This window comes from Rattus norvegicus, chromosome 2 (genome assembly GCF_021556685.1).
Source record: "Rattus norvegicus strain SHRSP/BbbUtx chromosome 2, alternate assembly SHRSP_T2T, whole genome shotgun sequence".
NCBI lineage: Eukaryota > Metazoa > Chordata > Mammalia > Rodentia > Muridae > Rattus > Rattus norvegicus.
Window position 1 is genome coordinate 100410599 of NC_141535.1, and position 17266 is coordinate 100427864.

At 39.2% G+C, this 17266-nt stretch overlaps 1 non-coding gene across 1 annotated transcript; it reads left to right on the forward strand.

Annotated features, from left to right (window-relative positions):
• The first annotated feature begins 612 nt into the window (after positions 1–612).
• LOC120101332 (small nucleolar RNA SNORA17) lies at positions 613–739 on the forward strand. The gene has a single exon (XR_015679475.1). It is a non-coding gene; the product is annotated as a small nucleolar RNA SNORA17 (small nucleolar RNA).
• Positions 740–17266: the final 16527 nt, after the last annotated feature.

The window sequence follows — 17266 nt, forward strand, 5'->3', positions numbered from 1 at the left end:
ATATTGTTATACCATGCAAGACCCAAGTCAAGACTAAAGGAAACTAACAATAAAATGGGAGTAGATCGTGAGTCTCCATTATATTTTGTGTAATCTTTACAACAGTCTGTAAAGAGATAGCAAGACCCAATAGTAAGTGCCTTTAATATTTTAACAACTATTGTTTGTCAGTCATGATTTGACCTTAGAAAGCACTTTCCCCGATAATTTTCATTTGAAAATGTTGTATGGGAAATTCAAATAGTTCTCTGGAGAACAAACAAACAAAAAAGTAAGACTTTATTTTTTAATGTTACATGCCTATTGTCTGCAGGATGTAATTACTTACTGACATTTCCAGCTATCTTAATTCTTGCCTTATCTTTAAACAGGTGGCTATAACAAAATGCATGTATGAAGTGTGCATCTATGCATATTAGTTCACATATGTATATGTAACTCTTAGTGAGAGAATTAGAAAGGAAGAAAGGAAAGGGGAAAATTATGTAATAATGTTATAACATCAAAAAGTAAAATAAGTAGATATAAAGAAAAAAATCAATTTTAATCAGAAAAACACACCAAAATAAAATAAAATAAAATAAAAGGTTTTTACTTAAAATGCTTAAAATCATTGTTCCTACAGTGATTGTAGATAGGACTGCTGTGTAACATGTGTGCCTATAAGTGATAGAGAGGAGAGAGGCTATGTCTATACTCAGCGTTCTGACCTATGAACATCTGAATAACTAGTAACAATGTTTCCTGGGGGGAAAAAGCCAGGCTGAGACAACTACCAGTCTGGTGGCAGGCAGACCCAGAGTGGCTCCCAGGACAGGAAGAATGCTGGAGAATAAAAGAACCCTGACTAGGTCCGAAGGACCTGGGTGGGAGTGAGCCTAAGACAGATGGCCACCCAGCCAGACTGAGTGAGGAATGAGCACAGGCAACCATCAGACTGGCACAATGGGGCCTGAACAGAGATCTAGCCTGAGATGAACACAGCTCAGTGCTGCACAGACATGGGATTGGGGGTGCAGACCATGCTCAAGAGGTCTTCTACCTATCACCATAGTACATGAGCAGAGCAAAGCACTCCTGAGACTACTCCTAAGATCAGGGACCCCAGATGCCACTATCAGGAATAAATAATAGAGACATGGAAGAGAAAGTGAAAGGGGTAGAACTGGAGACTCAAAGGTAGTGAGGAACAGCCTGATGCAAGTAGCCAGTCATGCACCCTGTGACAATGGTGGATATCTGCCCTGAGCTGCCACCAGGGGCCATGTCTTGGTACAACAGCAGTAGTATATCACCTCCAAAGGCCAGGCAAATGTCCATGGTCTGGTCTCAGAGCTATGCAAAACTGACTGCACCCCTCACCTGGGCATCTTGGATGACCTGACCCTAGAGCCATGAGTAAAAAAGAGTCAACCCTGACCCTAGCCAGTTGCATTACTTGGGAGAACACACTGTGGACGAGCTAACCCCAAGGATTGAAGTGTGGGAGAGCTGACACTATCATTTATCTCCTTGCCATGGTATGGGCCAGGGTGAGATGCTGCATTCTTTCTGCTTTATCCCTCACCACTTATAACAGGAAGGAGAGCTGGCCCTGAAGTCATCAGAGCAGAAGAGCTATCTTTGTTTTTTACTAGCTGCAACACTCAGGAGACTGTGCCCTGTACCTTGCCTGGGCAACACAGTAAAGCTGACCATGGTGGTAGGGGCAGATGTGAGCTAGGTCTGAGGGCATGAGCATGGGAAAGCTAGCTCTCCTACTTGCTACTTGGTGACATGGGCAAGGAAGAGATGACTCCATCTTGGTCCTTGCCACTTATAACAGGCAGGACAGCTGGCCTCAAGGTTATGAGAGCAGTAGAACAAGTCATGACCCTCACCTGCTCTAGCAATAGGGAGAATAGGCACTGCATCAAACGTGGAGATTGGTTATGCACATCGGCGTTGCAGGTGAGCTAAACCCAAGGGTATAAGTGTGTAAGAGCCAACTCTGACTTTTGTCTGACATGAGGTAGCATTGGTGAGGTAGGTAGAGAGCCCATCCCCTCCCTTGTGCCTTCACCAGGAGTGACAGATAGAAAACCTGTCCCTGACAGAGTTAGGAGAACAGGAGAGCTATCCCTAGCCCTCACTAGTGCAGTACTCTGGAGAGCAGACCCTGCATCTCACCTGAGCAGCACAGTATCACTGACCCCGACTGCAGGGGTTTGGATGGGCTGGCCCTGAGGGCATAAGCATGAGAGAGCTGGGCCTGTCTCTTGTCTGCTGGGTAGTAGTACAGATGAGGCAGAAACACCCTCTCTCATCCCTCACCATTTCCATCAGACTAGAGAGTGCCCCAGGCTTACGAGAGTGGGAGAACTGGCCATATCCCTTATGAGCTGCAACGTTTGGCAGAGCAGGCCTTGCACCTCACCTGTACAGCATCACAGTGCTGACCTGGTTGTAGAGGTTGCGGGTAAGCTGGTCTGATACCTCCCAAGCCCAGATCAAGGACTTTGAATTGGACCACATGAACATATACCCGATTGAAAAAATGCTGAAGTTCATGAAGGGACTGATTCTGCAAAACTGCAGGAACTCCATGACACAGGGCAACAGCACAATGTCCAAGAAGAGTCCCCGTGAGGTTACAGTATTGAAAGAGGAGCAGAAGCCAGATGTCTCATCCCAGACAAATGGATCTTTACAATGAACATTTGCAAGCAAAAACGTATGGACAAAAGAAAGCACACGCTGTGGGGCACACCGTGACACACTACAGTTTCCACAAAGAGGTGTTTTTTGTTGTTATTGATGGGAGGTTACAAGAGTGGAGAGTGGGTATGAGGTGGGGGGAGATGAGTGGGATTAGGGTGCATGATGTGAAAATCACAAAGAACTAATAAAAAGCTTTTAAAAGATGCATTTTATGCAAAATTCAATAAGGGGTTACCTATGCAAAATCTTTAGCAGAAAACATGTACATAGGGAAAGGAGTCTTGAGAATGACTTGAAGAGAAAGAAAATAATAAGATCTGAGTCCTTTGTTTTTTCTATTGTGACACTTTTGTTTAATTTCTCAACTTGTATAGGCACAGAAAAGGATGCAATGTCTGTATTCTGAAGGGGTTCCAGTGCTACAACAAACATGTCTTTGCCCTTTAGCTATAACTAGTGTATAAAGAGAAGAAATTGCACTCAGTTTTCCAACTATAAAATAGGTCACATAAGAAAAATATGTATATTATTCATTTTAAAAATACAAAACCCCACAATGAACAGGCTTCACATGGGAAAAGATCACAAACATAAACTTGAATATAGTATGTGTTAGGTCCTTTACTTTCAGAAATTCCTGAAATCTCCAAATGTGAACTACTCACTGGCAAAGTTTAGACTAGACTTGTTTTCATAAATTCCATCTAAAAATTTAATACATGTGTGGAATCTATATTTCCATTTGTAACTCATTATGTTTTACCATAAAGATCAAGACACAAGACAGTTTTTGAGCTCTGTGGTAGATGAATATCCACTTCATTTTATAACAAAGCTAACAGAATGGTATCTATGACTCCTATATTACTTTAAATTGTTCAATAATATGAATATTGATATATAATATCTGTTCAAACATGTTTGAGATATATGAAGGCTTACTCAGATTCTCATCTTGTTTGTGTCTAGTTTTCTCCATAATTTAATGTCTGATTTGATTTTCAGAGACAACATATATTTCTTCTTGATCAACATGTGGCTTTACTAGATATAGACCTCGAAATACAAATTTCTGTTATTCAGTATATTCAGAGAGTGGTGGCTGGTACTGGGTTACAGAGGTCAGACTGAGAGGTGATTGGTTTACCAACAGAGGTTTAAATAGTGTAGCCTACCCCAGAGATATCTAGGGAGAATTAAGGGATAATATAAATAAAGGAAACATAGAGTCACTGTCTCAAGACCAAGTCTGAGAAATGGAGGTAACAGTTCTGTTAATAACCCTTCCTTTCTCTTAACTCCTCTGCTATCATTGTCCATTTTCTGAACACACAGAGTCTAAAGGGTAGATGGGAATGTGAGATGCCAACGCTTGGTCAGTGGTACTTACTTCAAGACCCTGAGTGAGACACCTAGATGGAGATCGATAAGCAGTCCCCTGTTTCAGGCCAACCTTCAATTAGTCCCTCAAGGTGAGTGACTATTACAAGCAATTTTTATACTTTTTAGGGGCATAGGTTACAACAGCAAGGTTATAGTTCAAACTTATTGGCTAAACCTATTGACCTTTAAATCTATTGGCTAGCAAGCATGACAAGCATGTGAACTCTACCTGTGACTTTTGAGAGGGTCAGGTGACTATTGGTCAGTACATTCTGAGAATTTTTATCCAAGAATGTTCTGGTGAGAGAGAATGGAATTGGCCTAGCCTTGACCTCGGGCAGAAGGAGGAAGCTGTAAAGAGGATGTGGGACTGGAAAAGCCTTTAGGGTCCCTCAGGAAGAATAGACTGTAAACACTAGGGGGTTCTATCCTAGAACCCTATGACTAATTCAGGTATGTTATCCTTGCAAGGAAATTTTCTGAGTGCCAACCTCACTAATCCCAAAAGAATGCCAAGTCAGATAAGAAGCCAAGTACTCCTCCAAAGCAACACTGATGGACTACAGCTCCCCATTGCTGAGTCAGGCTTGGCCATGGTAAGAATAATGTGACATGGCTCCCTCCCTTGAAACAGAGCCAGCCCATATGTTGCCTTGAAAAGTGTCAGTGGTTTCTGAGCATATAAGCTCTGTGTGTGTGTGTGTGTGTGTGTGTGTGTGTGTGTGTGTGTGTGTACTACTTCTTGCTGCTACTTTGGGAAATATTCTCCCTGGCAAGGTTACCAAGGTTAATAACTCTATGATAATTAGAAACAATCGAAGAGAGAGAGTGTTTTTATGTCTCAGCAAAATGCTAAGTGCTGAGACCTTAAGGACAGCCAGTAAGGCTGTTCAAATGAACTCTGAAAGCATGAGTTCGAAATTATATAATTTTTCAACTATGCAAAATATAAGGATGCAATAAAAATTATATAAGGATCTTATCAGAGCTAAAAGAACAGAGCTGCACTATGAGCCAGTTTGTCAAAAAGACACTAATGAAGGTTTTATAAAGAGATTTAGAAGGTGGTAACTGCAGAGCAAGATCCCACCCAGCTAAGTTTTTGTTTGTGCTTACAATGGCAGGAACATTTCTGGATTCAAGGTCATCCTGAGACAAGGAAAGTTTAAGTCAAAGCAGAGCCATTGTTGGAATGGTAATTTTAGAGCACGGATCAGGGTTCCACCCAGCTATCTTATTGCCTGTCCTTAGCAAAGACTATGAATATTTTTGCAAGACTGAAAAAAAATGTGCTGCTGTCTCGAACTATCAAGGGACTAGATTCATTGTGTACAGATTTATGGGAATGTGGCATAATGACTGAATTGATATGTAATTAAAAGACTATGCTTTTGACCTTCAAGGAATGTGCTATACAGAGAGTTTTTAGAACATCAAGAGAACCTGTCTTGAGCAGAACATAGAACAATCTGGAAAGCTGACGAACAGAACATAGGTTGCCAGCTTTTAATGTACAAATTTGACTTTGTGATATTTATTTCACTGCTCCCAGACACCTCTGTCTCAGGAATCTTGAATTTAACAGTATTCTTAGTGAAGGGATCTGACAGTCCTAAGCATGGTAATCAAGGTGCCACCAGAGCCTTCTTTTCTTTCTCTTGCTAAATCATTAGATTCTCTTATTTAGCCACTTCCACATTCCCAAAGCTGGCCATCAAGGATTATTCCTTCATTTGCCCACTTCATGATGTCTGACTCTTTTAAGACTGACGTTCAAGGTTCATTAAGAACCTACCAACTAATCCTAGCTCATCTTAATACAGGTCAAACTTCATCATTTTTCCCTTTGAAAGTCACTCCTGCAAAGCCATTTGCTGCTATTTCTGCCCAGTTCAGATTCAGTCACCTTGCCTCTCTGTCTCCTTCAGTAAAAAATCTTTGTGTGTTGGAAATGGGTGTTTGGGTGCATTCTATGCTTAACCAGGAGACCTGGAAGGGATCACCCCACAGTGCTTGAAGACCCTCACTTAGTTTTAAAAGGTACCCTAATGCTGATAAATGTGAACTATTTCATCTATACATGAAGATTAAAAGGCAAAATAAGAATTCTGATATGATCTCAGGGAGTTAAAAATTTCAGAAAGTTCAGAAAACAAACATGATTAAGTGAAAAATTAAGTGATTAATTAAAAATGATTTTATTAAATGATTTGTAGGATTTTTTGGTTTCAAATATATTTAAAAAACACTTTCTATAATTAGAAAAACATAAATATTTAATGTAGCTTAGGTTTTGTCACCTACACTTTTGCTAGAGAGATTTACGCTTTACTAATCAAAATCCAATTTTGTCAAATCTTTCAGCTTTTTCCTTGTGAACTTCAAATCATATGGAATGCATTTTAATTACTTGAGTGTAAATTAAGTAAAATTTGGAATATTTTCATCTTTATACTTTTTGTATTTTGGCTGAGTATTTTATCTATAAATCTTTATTTGAATGTGGTGTTAACAGGACAGGTCACTACATGGAATTAAAATCTGTCAGTGTCGGGTGAGAGAGAGACCCAACCGCCTGGTCAGGTGGGCACTCCTGAGGCTGCAGAGCGGAAGAGACCACCAACTCTGCTCACCCCTGCCCACATCCCTGGCCCAAGAGGAAACTGTATAAGGCCTCTGGGCTCCCGTGGGGGAGGGCCCAGGAGCGGCAGGACCCCTGCCTGAGACACCACCGGAACCTGAAAGAAACAGACCGGATAAACAGTTCTCTGCACCCAAATCCCGTGGGAGGGAGAGCTAAACCTTCAGAGAGGCAGACAAGCCTGGGAAACCAGAAGAGACTGCTCCCTGCACACACATCTCGGACGCCAGAGGAAAAAGCCAAAGACCATCTGGAACCCTGGTGCACTGAAGCTCCCGAAAGGGGTGGCACAGGTCTTCCTGGTTGCTGCCGCTGCAGAAAGCCCGTGGGCAGCACCCCACGAGCGAACTTGAGCCTCAGGACCACAGGTAAGACCAAATTTTCTGCTGCAAGAAAGCTGCCTGGTGAACTCAAGACACAGGACCACAGGAACAGCTGAAGACCTGTAGAGAAGAAAAACTACACGCCTGAAAGCAGAACACTCTGTCCCCATAACTGACTGAAAGAGAGGAAAACAGGTCTACAGCACTCCTGACACACAGGCTTATAGGACAGTCTAGCCACTGTCAGAAATAGCAGAACAAAGTAACACTAGAGATAATCTGATGGCGAGAGGCAAGCGCAGGAACCCAAGCAACAGAAACCAAGACTACATGGCACCATCGGAGCCCAATTCTCCCATCAAAACAAACATGGCATATCCAAACACACCAGAAAAGCAAGATCTAGTTTCAAAATCATTTTTGATCATGATGCTGGAGGACTTCAAGAAAGACGTGAGAACTCCCTTAGAGAACAAGTAGAAGCCTACAGAGAGGAATCGCAAAAATGCCTGAAAGAATCGCAAAAATCCCTGAAAGAATTCCAGGAAAACATAAATAAACAAGTAGAAGCCCATAGAGAGGAGACACAAAAATCCCTGAAAGAATTCCAGGAAAACACAATCAAACAGTTGAAGGAATTAAAAATGGAAATAGAAGCAATCAAGAAAGAACACATGGATACAACCCTGGATATAGAAAACCAAAAGAAGAGACAAGGAGCTGTAGATACAAGCTTCACCAACAGAATACAAGAGATGGAAGAGAGAATCTCAGGAGCAGAAGATTCCATAGAAATCATTGACTCAACTGTCAAAGATAATGTAAAGTGGAAAAAGCTACTGGTCCAAAACATACAGGAAATCCAGGACGCAATGAGAAGATCAAACCTAAGGATAATAGGTATAGAAGAGAGTGAAGACTCCCAGCTCAAAGGACCAGTAAATATCTTCAACAAAATCATAGAAGAAAACTTCCCTAACCTAAAAAAAGAGATACCCATAGACATACAAGAAGCCTACAGAACTCCAAATAGATTGGACCAGAAAAGAAACACCTCCCGTCACATAATTGTCAAAACACCAAACGCACAAAATAAAGAAAGAATATTAAAAGCAGTAAGGGAAAAAGGTCAAGTAACATATAAAGGGAGACCTATCAGAATCACACCAGACTTCTCGCCAGAAACTATGAAGGCCAGAAGATACTGGACTGATGTCATACAGACCCTAAGAGAACACAAATGCCAGCCCAGGTTACTGTATCCAGCAAAACTCTCAATTAACATTGATGGAGAAACCAAGATATTCCATGACAAAACCAAATTTACACAATATCTTTCTACAAATCCAGCACTACAAAGGATAATAAATGGTAAAGCCCAACATAAGGAGGCAAGCTATACCCTAGAAGAAGCAAGAAACTAATCGTCTTGGCAACAAAACAAAGAGAATGAAAGCACACAAACATAACCTCACATCCAAATATGAATATAAAGGGAAGCAATAATCACTATTCCTTAATATCTCTCAATATCAATGGCCTCAACTCCCCAATAAAAAGACATAGATTAACAAACTGGATATGCAACGAGGACCCTGCATTCTGCTGCCTACAGGAAACACACCTCAGAGACAAAGACAGACACTACCTCAGAGTGAAAGGCTGGAAAACAACTTTCCAAGCAAATGGTCAGAAGAAGCAAGCTGGAGTAGCCATTCTAATATCAAATAAAATCAATTTTCAACTAAAAGTCATCAAAAAAGATAAGGAAGGACACTTCATATTCATCAAAGGAAAAATCCACCAAGATGAACTCTCAATCCTAAATATCTATGCCACAAATACAAGGGCACCTACATACGTAAAAGAAACCTTACTAAAGCTCAAAACACACATTGCACCTCACACAATAATAGTGGGAGATTTCAACACCCCACTCTCATCAATGGACAGATCATGGAAACAGAAATTAAACAGTGATGTCGACTGACTAAGAGAAGTCATGAGCCAAATGGACTTAACGGATATTTATAGAACATTCTATCCTAAAGCAAAAGGATATACCTTCTTCTCAGCTCCTCATGGTACTTTCTCCAAAATTGACCACATAATTGGTCAAAAAACGGGCCTCAACAGGTACAGAAAGATAGAAATAATCCCATGCGTGCTATCGGACCACCACGGCCTAAAACTGGTCTTCAATAACAATAAGGGAAGAATGCTCACATATACGTGGAAATTGAACAGTGCTCTACTCAATGATAACCTGGTCAAGGAAGAAATAAAGAAAGAAATTAAAAACTTTTTAGAATTTAATGAAAATGAAGATACAACATACCCAAACTTATGGGACACAATGAAAGCTGTGCTAAGAGGAAAACTCATAGCGCTGAGTGCCTGCAGAAAGAAACAGGAAAGAGCATATGTCAGCAGCTTGACAGCACACCTAAAAGCTCTAGAACAAAAATAAGCAAATACACCAAGGAGGAGTAGAAGGCAGGAAATAATCAAACTCAGAGCTGAAATCAACCAAGTAGAAACAAAAAGGACCATAGAAAGAATCAACAGAACCAAAAGTTGGTTCTTTGAGAAAATCAACAAGATAGATAAACCCTTAGCCAGACTAACGAGAGGACACAGAGAGTGCGTCCAAATTAACAAAATCAGAAATGAAAAGGGAAACATAACTACAGATTCAGAGGAAATTCAAAAAATCCTCAGATCTTACTATAAAAACCTATATCCAACAAAACTTGAAAATCTTCAGGAAATGGACAATTTCCTAGACAGATACCAGGTATCGAAGTTAAATCAGGAACAGATAAACCAGTTAAACAACCCCATAACTCCTAAGGAAATACAAGCAGTCATTAAAGGTCTCCCAACCAAAAAGAGCCCAGGTCCAGACGGGTTTAGTGCAGAATTCTATCAAACCTTCATAGAAGACCTCATACCAATATTATCCAAACTATTCCACAAAATTGAAACAGATGGAGCACTACCGAATTCCTTCTACGAAGCCACAATTACTCTTATACCTAAACCACACAAAGACACAACAAAGAAAGAGAACTTCAGACCAATTTACCTTATGAATATCGACGCAAAAATACTCAATAAAATTCTGGCAAACCGAATTCAAGAGCACATCAAAACAATCATCCACCATGATCAAGTAGGCTTCATCCCAGGCATGCAGGGATGGTTTAATATACGGAAAACCATCAACGTGATCCATTATATAAACAAACTGAAAGAACAGAACCACATGATCATTTCATTAGATGCTGAGAAAGCATTTGACAAAATTCAACACCCCTTCATGATAAAAGTCCTGGAAAGAATAGGAATTCAAGGCCCATACCTAAACATAGTAAAAGCCATATACAGCAAACCAGTTGCTAACATTAAACTAAATGGAGAGAAACTTGAAGCAATCCCACTAAAATCCGGGACTAGACAAGGCTGCCCACTCTCTCCCTACTTATTCAATATACTTCTTGAAGTTCTAGCCAGAGCAATCAGACAACAAAAGGAGATCAAGGGGATACAGATCGGAAAAGAAGAGGTCAAAATATCACTATTTGCAGATGACATGATAGTATATTTAAGTGATCCCAAAAGTTCCACCAGAGAACTACTAAAGCTGATAAACAACTTCAGCAAAGTGGCTGGGTATAAAATTAACTCAAATAAATCAGTTGCCTTCCTCTATACAAAGGAGAAACAAGCCGAGAAAGAAATTAGGGAAACGACACCCTTCATAATAGACCCAAATAATATAAAGTACCTCGGTGTGACTTTAACCAAGCAAGTAAAAGATCTGTACAATAAGAACTTCAAGACACTGAGGAAAGAAATTGAAGAAGACCTCAGAAGATGGAAAGATCTCCCATGCTCATGGATTGGCAGGATTAATATAGTAAAAATGGCCATTTTACCAAAAGCAATCTACAGATTCAATGCAATCCCCATCAAAATACCAATCCAATTCTTCAAAGAGTTAGACAGAACAATTTGCAAATTCATCTGGAATAACAAAAAACCCAGGATAGCTAAAGCTATCCTCAACAATAAAAGGACTTCAGGGGGAATCACTATCCCTGAACTCAAGCAGTATTACAGAGCAATAGTGATAAAAACTGCATGGTATTGGTACAGAGACAGACAGATAGACCAATGGAATAGAATTGAAGACCCAGAAATGAACCCACACACCTATGGTCACTTGATTTTTGACAAAGGAGCCAAAACCATCCAATGGAAAAAAGATAGCATTTTCAGCAAATGGTGCTGGTTCAACTGGAGGGCAACATGTAGAAGAATGCAGATCGATCCATGCTTATCACCCTGTACAAAGCTTAAGTCCAAGTGGATCAAGGACCTCCACATCAAACCAGACACACTCAAACTAATAGAAGAAAAACTAGGGAAGCATCTGGAACACATAGGCACAGGAAAAAATTTCCTGAACAAAACACCAATGGCTTATGCTCTAAGATCAAGAATCGACAAATGGGATCTCATAAAAGTGCAAAGCCTCTGTAAGGCAAAGGACACTGTGGTTAGGACAAAACGGCAACCAACAGATTGGGAAAAGATCTTTACCAATCCTACAACAGATAGAGGCCTTATATCCAAAATATACAAAGAACTCAAGAAGTTAGACCGCAGGGAAACAAATAACCCTATTAAAAAATGGGGTTCAGAGCTAAACAAAGAATTCACAGCTGAGGAATGCCGAATGGCTGAGAAACACCTAAAGAAATGTTCAACATCTTTAGTCATAAGGGAAATGCAAATCAAAACAACCCTGAGATTTCACCTCACACCAGTGAGAATGGCTAAGATCAAAAACTCAGGTGACAGCAGATGCTGGCGAGGACGTGGAGAAAGAGGAACACTCCTCCATTGTTGGTGGGATGGCAGACTGGTAAAACCATTCTGGAAATCAGTCTGGAGGTTCCTCAGAAAATTGGACATTGAACTGCCTGAGGATCCAGCTATACCTCTCTTGGGCATATACCCAAAAGATGCCTCAACATATAAAAGAGACACGTACTCCACTATGTTCATCGCAGCCTTATTTATAATAGCCAGAAGCTGGAAAGAACCCAGATGCCCTTCAACAGAGGAATGGATACAGAAAATGTGGTACATCTACACAATGGAATATTACTCAGCTATCAAAAACAACGAGTTTATGAAATTCGTAGGCAAATGGTTGGAACTGGAAAATATCATCCTGAGTGAGCTAACCCAATCACAGAAAGACATACATGGTATGCACTCATTGATAAGTGGCTATTAGCCCAAATTCTTGAATTACCCTAGATCCCTAGAACAAACGAAACTCAAGACGGATGATCAAAATGTGAATGCTTCACTCCTTCTTTAAATGAGGAAAAAGAATACCCTTGGCAGGGAAGGGAGAGGCAAAGATTAAAACAGAGACTGAAGGAACACCCATTCAGAGCCTGCCCCACATATGGCCCATACATATACAGCCACCCAATTAGACAAGATGGATGAAGCAAAGAAGTGCAGACCGACAGGAGCCGGATGTAGATCGCTCCTGAGAGACACAGCCAGAATACAGCAAATACAGAGGCGAATGCCAGCAGCAAACCACTGAACTGAGAATAGGTCCCCTGTTGAAGGAATCAGAGAAAGAACTGGAACAGCTTGAAGGGGCTCGAGACCCCATATGTACAACAATGCCAAGCAACCAGAGCTTCCAGGGACTAAGCCACTACCTAAAGACTATACATGGACTGACCCTGGACTCTGACCCCATAGGTAGCAATGAATATCCTAGTAAGAGCACCAGTGGAAGGGGAAGCCCTGGGTCCTGCTAAGACTGAACCTCCAGTGAACTAGTCTATGGGGGGAGGGCGGCAATGCGGGGAGGGTTGGGAGGGGAACACCCATAAGGAAGGGGAGGGGGGAGGGGGATGTTTGCCCGGAAACCGGGAAAGGGAATAACACTCGAAATGTATATAAGAAATACTCAAGTTAATAAAAAAAAAAAAAGAAGTCACTATAAATTAAAAAAAAAATCTGTCAGTGTCATTTCAAAAGCTGAAGAGCTAATACTTAATTTGGATTTGTTGGTTTTCTGTCATAGTTTAATGTACTTCCTTTAAAATTCTGTAATCTGTCTTTTAAAATATTTAATTTTATCTTTATTTCACTGATTACCATGCTTCAGAGGATTCTAAAAACACATTCACATTTATATAATTTGTAAAACACATTTTAGACTTTTTCTCTTTTTCCTTTATTTTGACACAGTCTCATTAGTTTTCTGTTTGTTTCCAATTTAGTATTTTACTACTTTTGCATATAATTCTGGATTTCAATTTCCTAGAACTCATTTTGAACTTTGGATTTGTTTTATAAGCAGCAGTTGGTCCATTTTCAAGTCTTTTGATGGCTTGATTGGAAAACAAAGTGGCCATGATCTGCATTTTCTGGGGGCAAAAGTATCCTTACATTTCGTGACAGTAATTCTGTCTTTGTTTTTAGTGATTTAACTTGATATCTCTGCAATTCTATGTGGAGCTAAAGGCTAAATGTATCCTCTTTGCAACAACATCTCAAGTGTGTTTCCAATCTGCTTGCAACAGCACCTCTCAGTTAAGCAGATCTTCCAAGTTTATGTTCTTTACTCAAAAGCTTATTATTTTGCATTTCCCTGTAGTGAACTATATTTACTATGCATTAGTGTAGATACTTAGATATTCTTCATTTTGATGCATTCATTAGAATGTTGCTATGTCTTTCTTTTTCTAGTCACTTAAAAATAATCAGCAAAAAGGCAGGTTAAAGGTAAACTTCACTGACCCGCTTTATGTTTTTAAGACAGATAAATTATGAGGAAACTTAAGAGTAGAAAAAGAAATAATTATGGAGTAAACTTGCTAACGTGCCCTTAGCTTTTACATGAGCTCTCTGTACATAATAATAATGGAAACTACCTAGAGCAGCTGAAAGGAGCTAATATAGTTTGCTCACACCTCCTACCCAATAATTGTGTTCTGTGTCTCACCATCTTTATGCTTCAGGTAAGACATATTCATGGCTTTCTGGGAATAGGGTAATGGGTACTAGAATTTTTTAAACAATGCTGATTGGAATAGTGTGAAGAACAATGAAAATATAATTAATTGTATAAAATACAATTACTGGACATTATACAAATGAGAAGGCATTTATAAACTTTGAATTGATAACCCTAATTTATTCAGATAAATTGGTAACTACAGTAGTAGAAATCTGTACTAAAAGCACTACAATCGTGGTGAATTTTTGCTATTGTATTCTAGTATAAACAGGGAATTCCCTCAGTCTTTAATATCAATGATCCTTCCTTAATTATCCCGTGTTATTCCCTCAAGAAATATGAGTTGATTGTCCAGGAAATTTTCTTGATTTCATATTAATTTAGTAGACTTACAAATAGTGTCCTTTAAAATTGTATTGGAGACTATTTCTTAGGATTAAGGATTCAAATATTAGAAATTAAAAGTAAAGGGATTGTCTTAGATTTGCATTCTTATTTTTGGAGATAATCCCTGCAAATAAATAACAACAACAATAACAATAACAATAGAGACTAGAGAGATGGATCAGTGACTGAAATGTTTCCTGCACAGATATGGGAACCAGAGTTCAAATTCTCAATACATACACAAAAATGCAGCATGTAAGCAATGTACGTTTCTATTCCAACTACCAGGAGAGACAGAGTCAGAGTGGTTCCTGGACTAATCAGATAGTCTTACTAAATCAGTGAGCTCTATGTCCAGTCAAAGACACTATTGTTAAAAACAAAGTGGAGAGTAATTAAGAGTCAGATGACACTTAATGTTGAACTCTTGTGTGTATACATGTGAGTGTGTGTACACACGCGCACACACACATACACACACACACACACACACACACACACAGAGAGAGAGAGAGAGAGAGAGAGAGAGAGAGAGAGAGAGAAAGTCCGAACTATGTGTTCATGCCCATCACATGATAGAGGAGTTTCCTGGACCAGCCTTAGATGTTGGGTTCCTTTAGGTAACATAAACCACAGGTAAATAAGGAAATAGTAATATAGAAGAAGGAGAGGGAGAAAAATTGTCATATATCATTTTATATATTGAAATAGTTGGTGATCTCATGTCTCTCAATGAACTTTCTTCCTTTCAGAAGAATAGTACGGTGATGGACAGAAGATAATGGTTTCCTGCTTCCTGTTGGCTGGTGTCAGCATTTCTTGAATGACTGATATACAGACTATGGAAACTTATCCAATTCAGAGATATTAAGATTTAAGAAGGCTGGTGGCTGAGTTGTATTAAAAGCTTTGTAGGAAAGTTTCAGATGCTATGAACGGAAAGAGAGAATTTTAGAAAAAGAACAACTGTGCATTACTACAGCATTATTTTTGTTGTTGCTTTCCACTGTGGAACTATATGCAGTTTGATTTTGTTGAACCACACAGTGCAACAATTATGTATCAATTGTCTGCACATCAGCTTCTTCTTACTGTGACCATACCTGTCCTAATTTACTTGTAAGGACACACTGTTTACTTTGGGTCCTGAATTCAGAGGTGATAGTTTATCTTCAGCTGGTTCTGGTTCTTCAAAATAACAGTACATTATAATAGAGGCTTGAGGAGAAACAAAATACCCACAAGGAAAAAATGCAGGAGAGCTCCATAGTTCACTTAAAGGATCAGGGACCTTTTCACTGTGCCCAAACTGTGAAGAATTTCAGCTTCTCTCACTAATGCTAAATGGCAATCAAACCACATAGACTTTGGTTTCAAAATCTAAATTTACAATCTTCCTCTCAAGATGCACTGAGTATCCTTCTCAAGGCTCAATTTTGTGAGATGAATTTTTTTTATCTTGCATATACTTTAGAGAACTGACTAGAAGTCCTTGCGTCTAAACATATAACTACTTGTTTACATGAGGTAAATAAAATTGAAATATTCTACAGGGTGGATATATGAAATCTGGTGTAAAATGCCCTATAATCTGAAATAGTGAGTTCAAAAATCATTTACTAAACTAAAAAGACACCTATCATGTTGCCGCTAGACTGTCTTGACCTGCCAGCTTCCAATTATGGCACAGAGACTTATTATTTATTAATGATTAGGCCTTATAGTTTAGGTTCTTTCCCAGGTACCTTGTATAACTTAATTATCCCGTGTATTCTAATCTAAAATCTGCCACATGGTTTGTTTCCTCTCCTTTATTCTTTGTAACTGTTTCTTCCTGTTTCTGGCTGGTGAAGCCCCTGCTCCTGATTCTTTCCATGAGTTTCTCTGTGCCTGGATGTCTTGCCTATCTTCTCCTCCTGCCTTGCTATAGGCCATGAGATCGTTACTAAACCAATTGGAATGTGATGGAGAAAAGTGTTTACAAATCACTGAGATAGGTGATACTTTATACAAATAACAAACAATATTGAAGTCCAAACAGGACTCAGTATTTTGCTGGTACAAAAACAAATATCAGAATAATAAAAGACAACCTTTACAGTGTACCAGAAGATAATTTCAACACCATGTCTTATATTTTGTACCTTGTAACAAAACCAGAATTGAATGACTCAAATACAATATTCAATTCACCTATCCGTGAAACTATTTTATAGTTCAATTTAATCACAGTAATTATAGTTAAAAGAAGCAAAACATGGAATATATGATCTAATTCTTCAATCACTTTCATAAGGCAGACTTAGTAACTCAAGATCAGACTGCTCCCAAGCAGTGAAAACTAAAGTGTAAGAGCCGTCTCCAGAGACCTGCTATTATTTTCCTTAGCCAAGGAATCTTTATTGAATATGGACAGAATTAGAAAGAAGACACTCTTCTCTCTCCAGTGCATTCTCTATAAACAACTCTTTTAATACTGAGAAGAAAAACTCCAGATCTCCTTAAGAATGATAATGTGAGTTAGGTGGAATGTAACAGTATTTTTCTCTACAATACAACAAGACATACAATTGAAAAAAATTGTGTTTCTTTTGGTATTTCAGATTACTGAGTGCTTAATTTCCTTCAAAACCCAACAAGGGTTTTATATCAATTGTGTTAGTTTTAAAGCGAAGACTATGCAATTACTAGGTTTGTGTTAAATAATAAATAAAAATTCAAGTGAAAGTACTCTTAGTAAATCAAAACAAATTTATGAATGCAGTC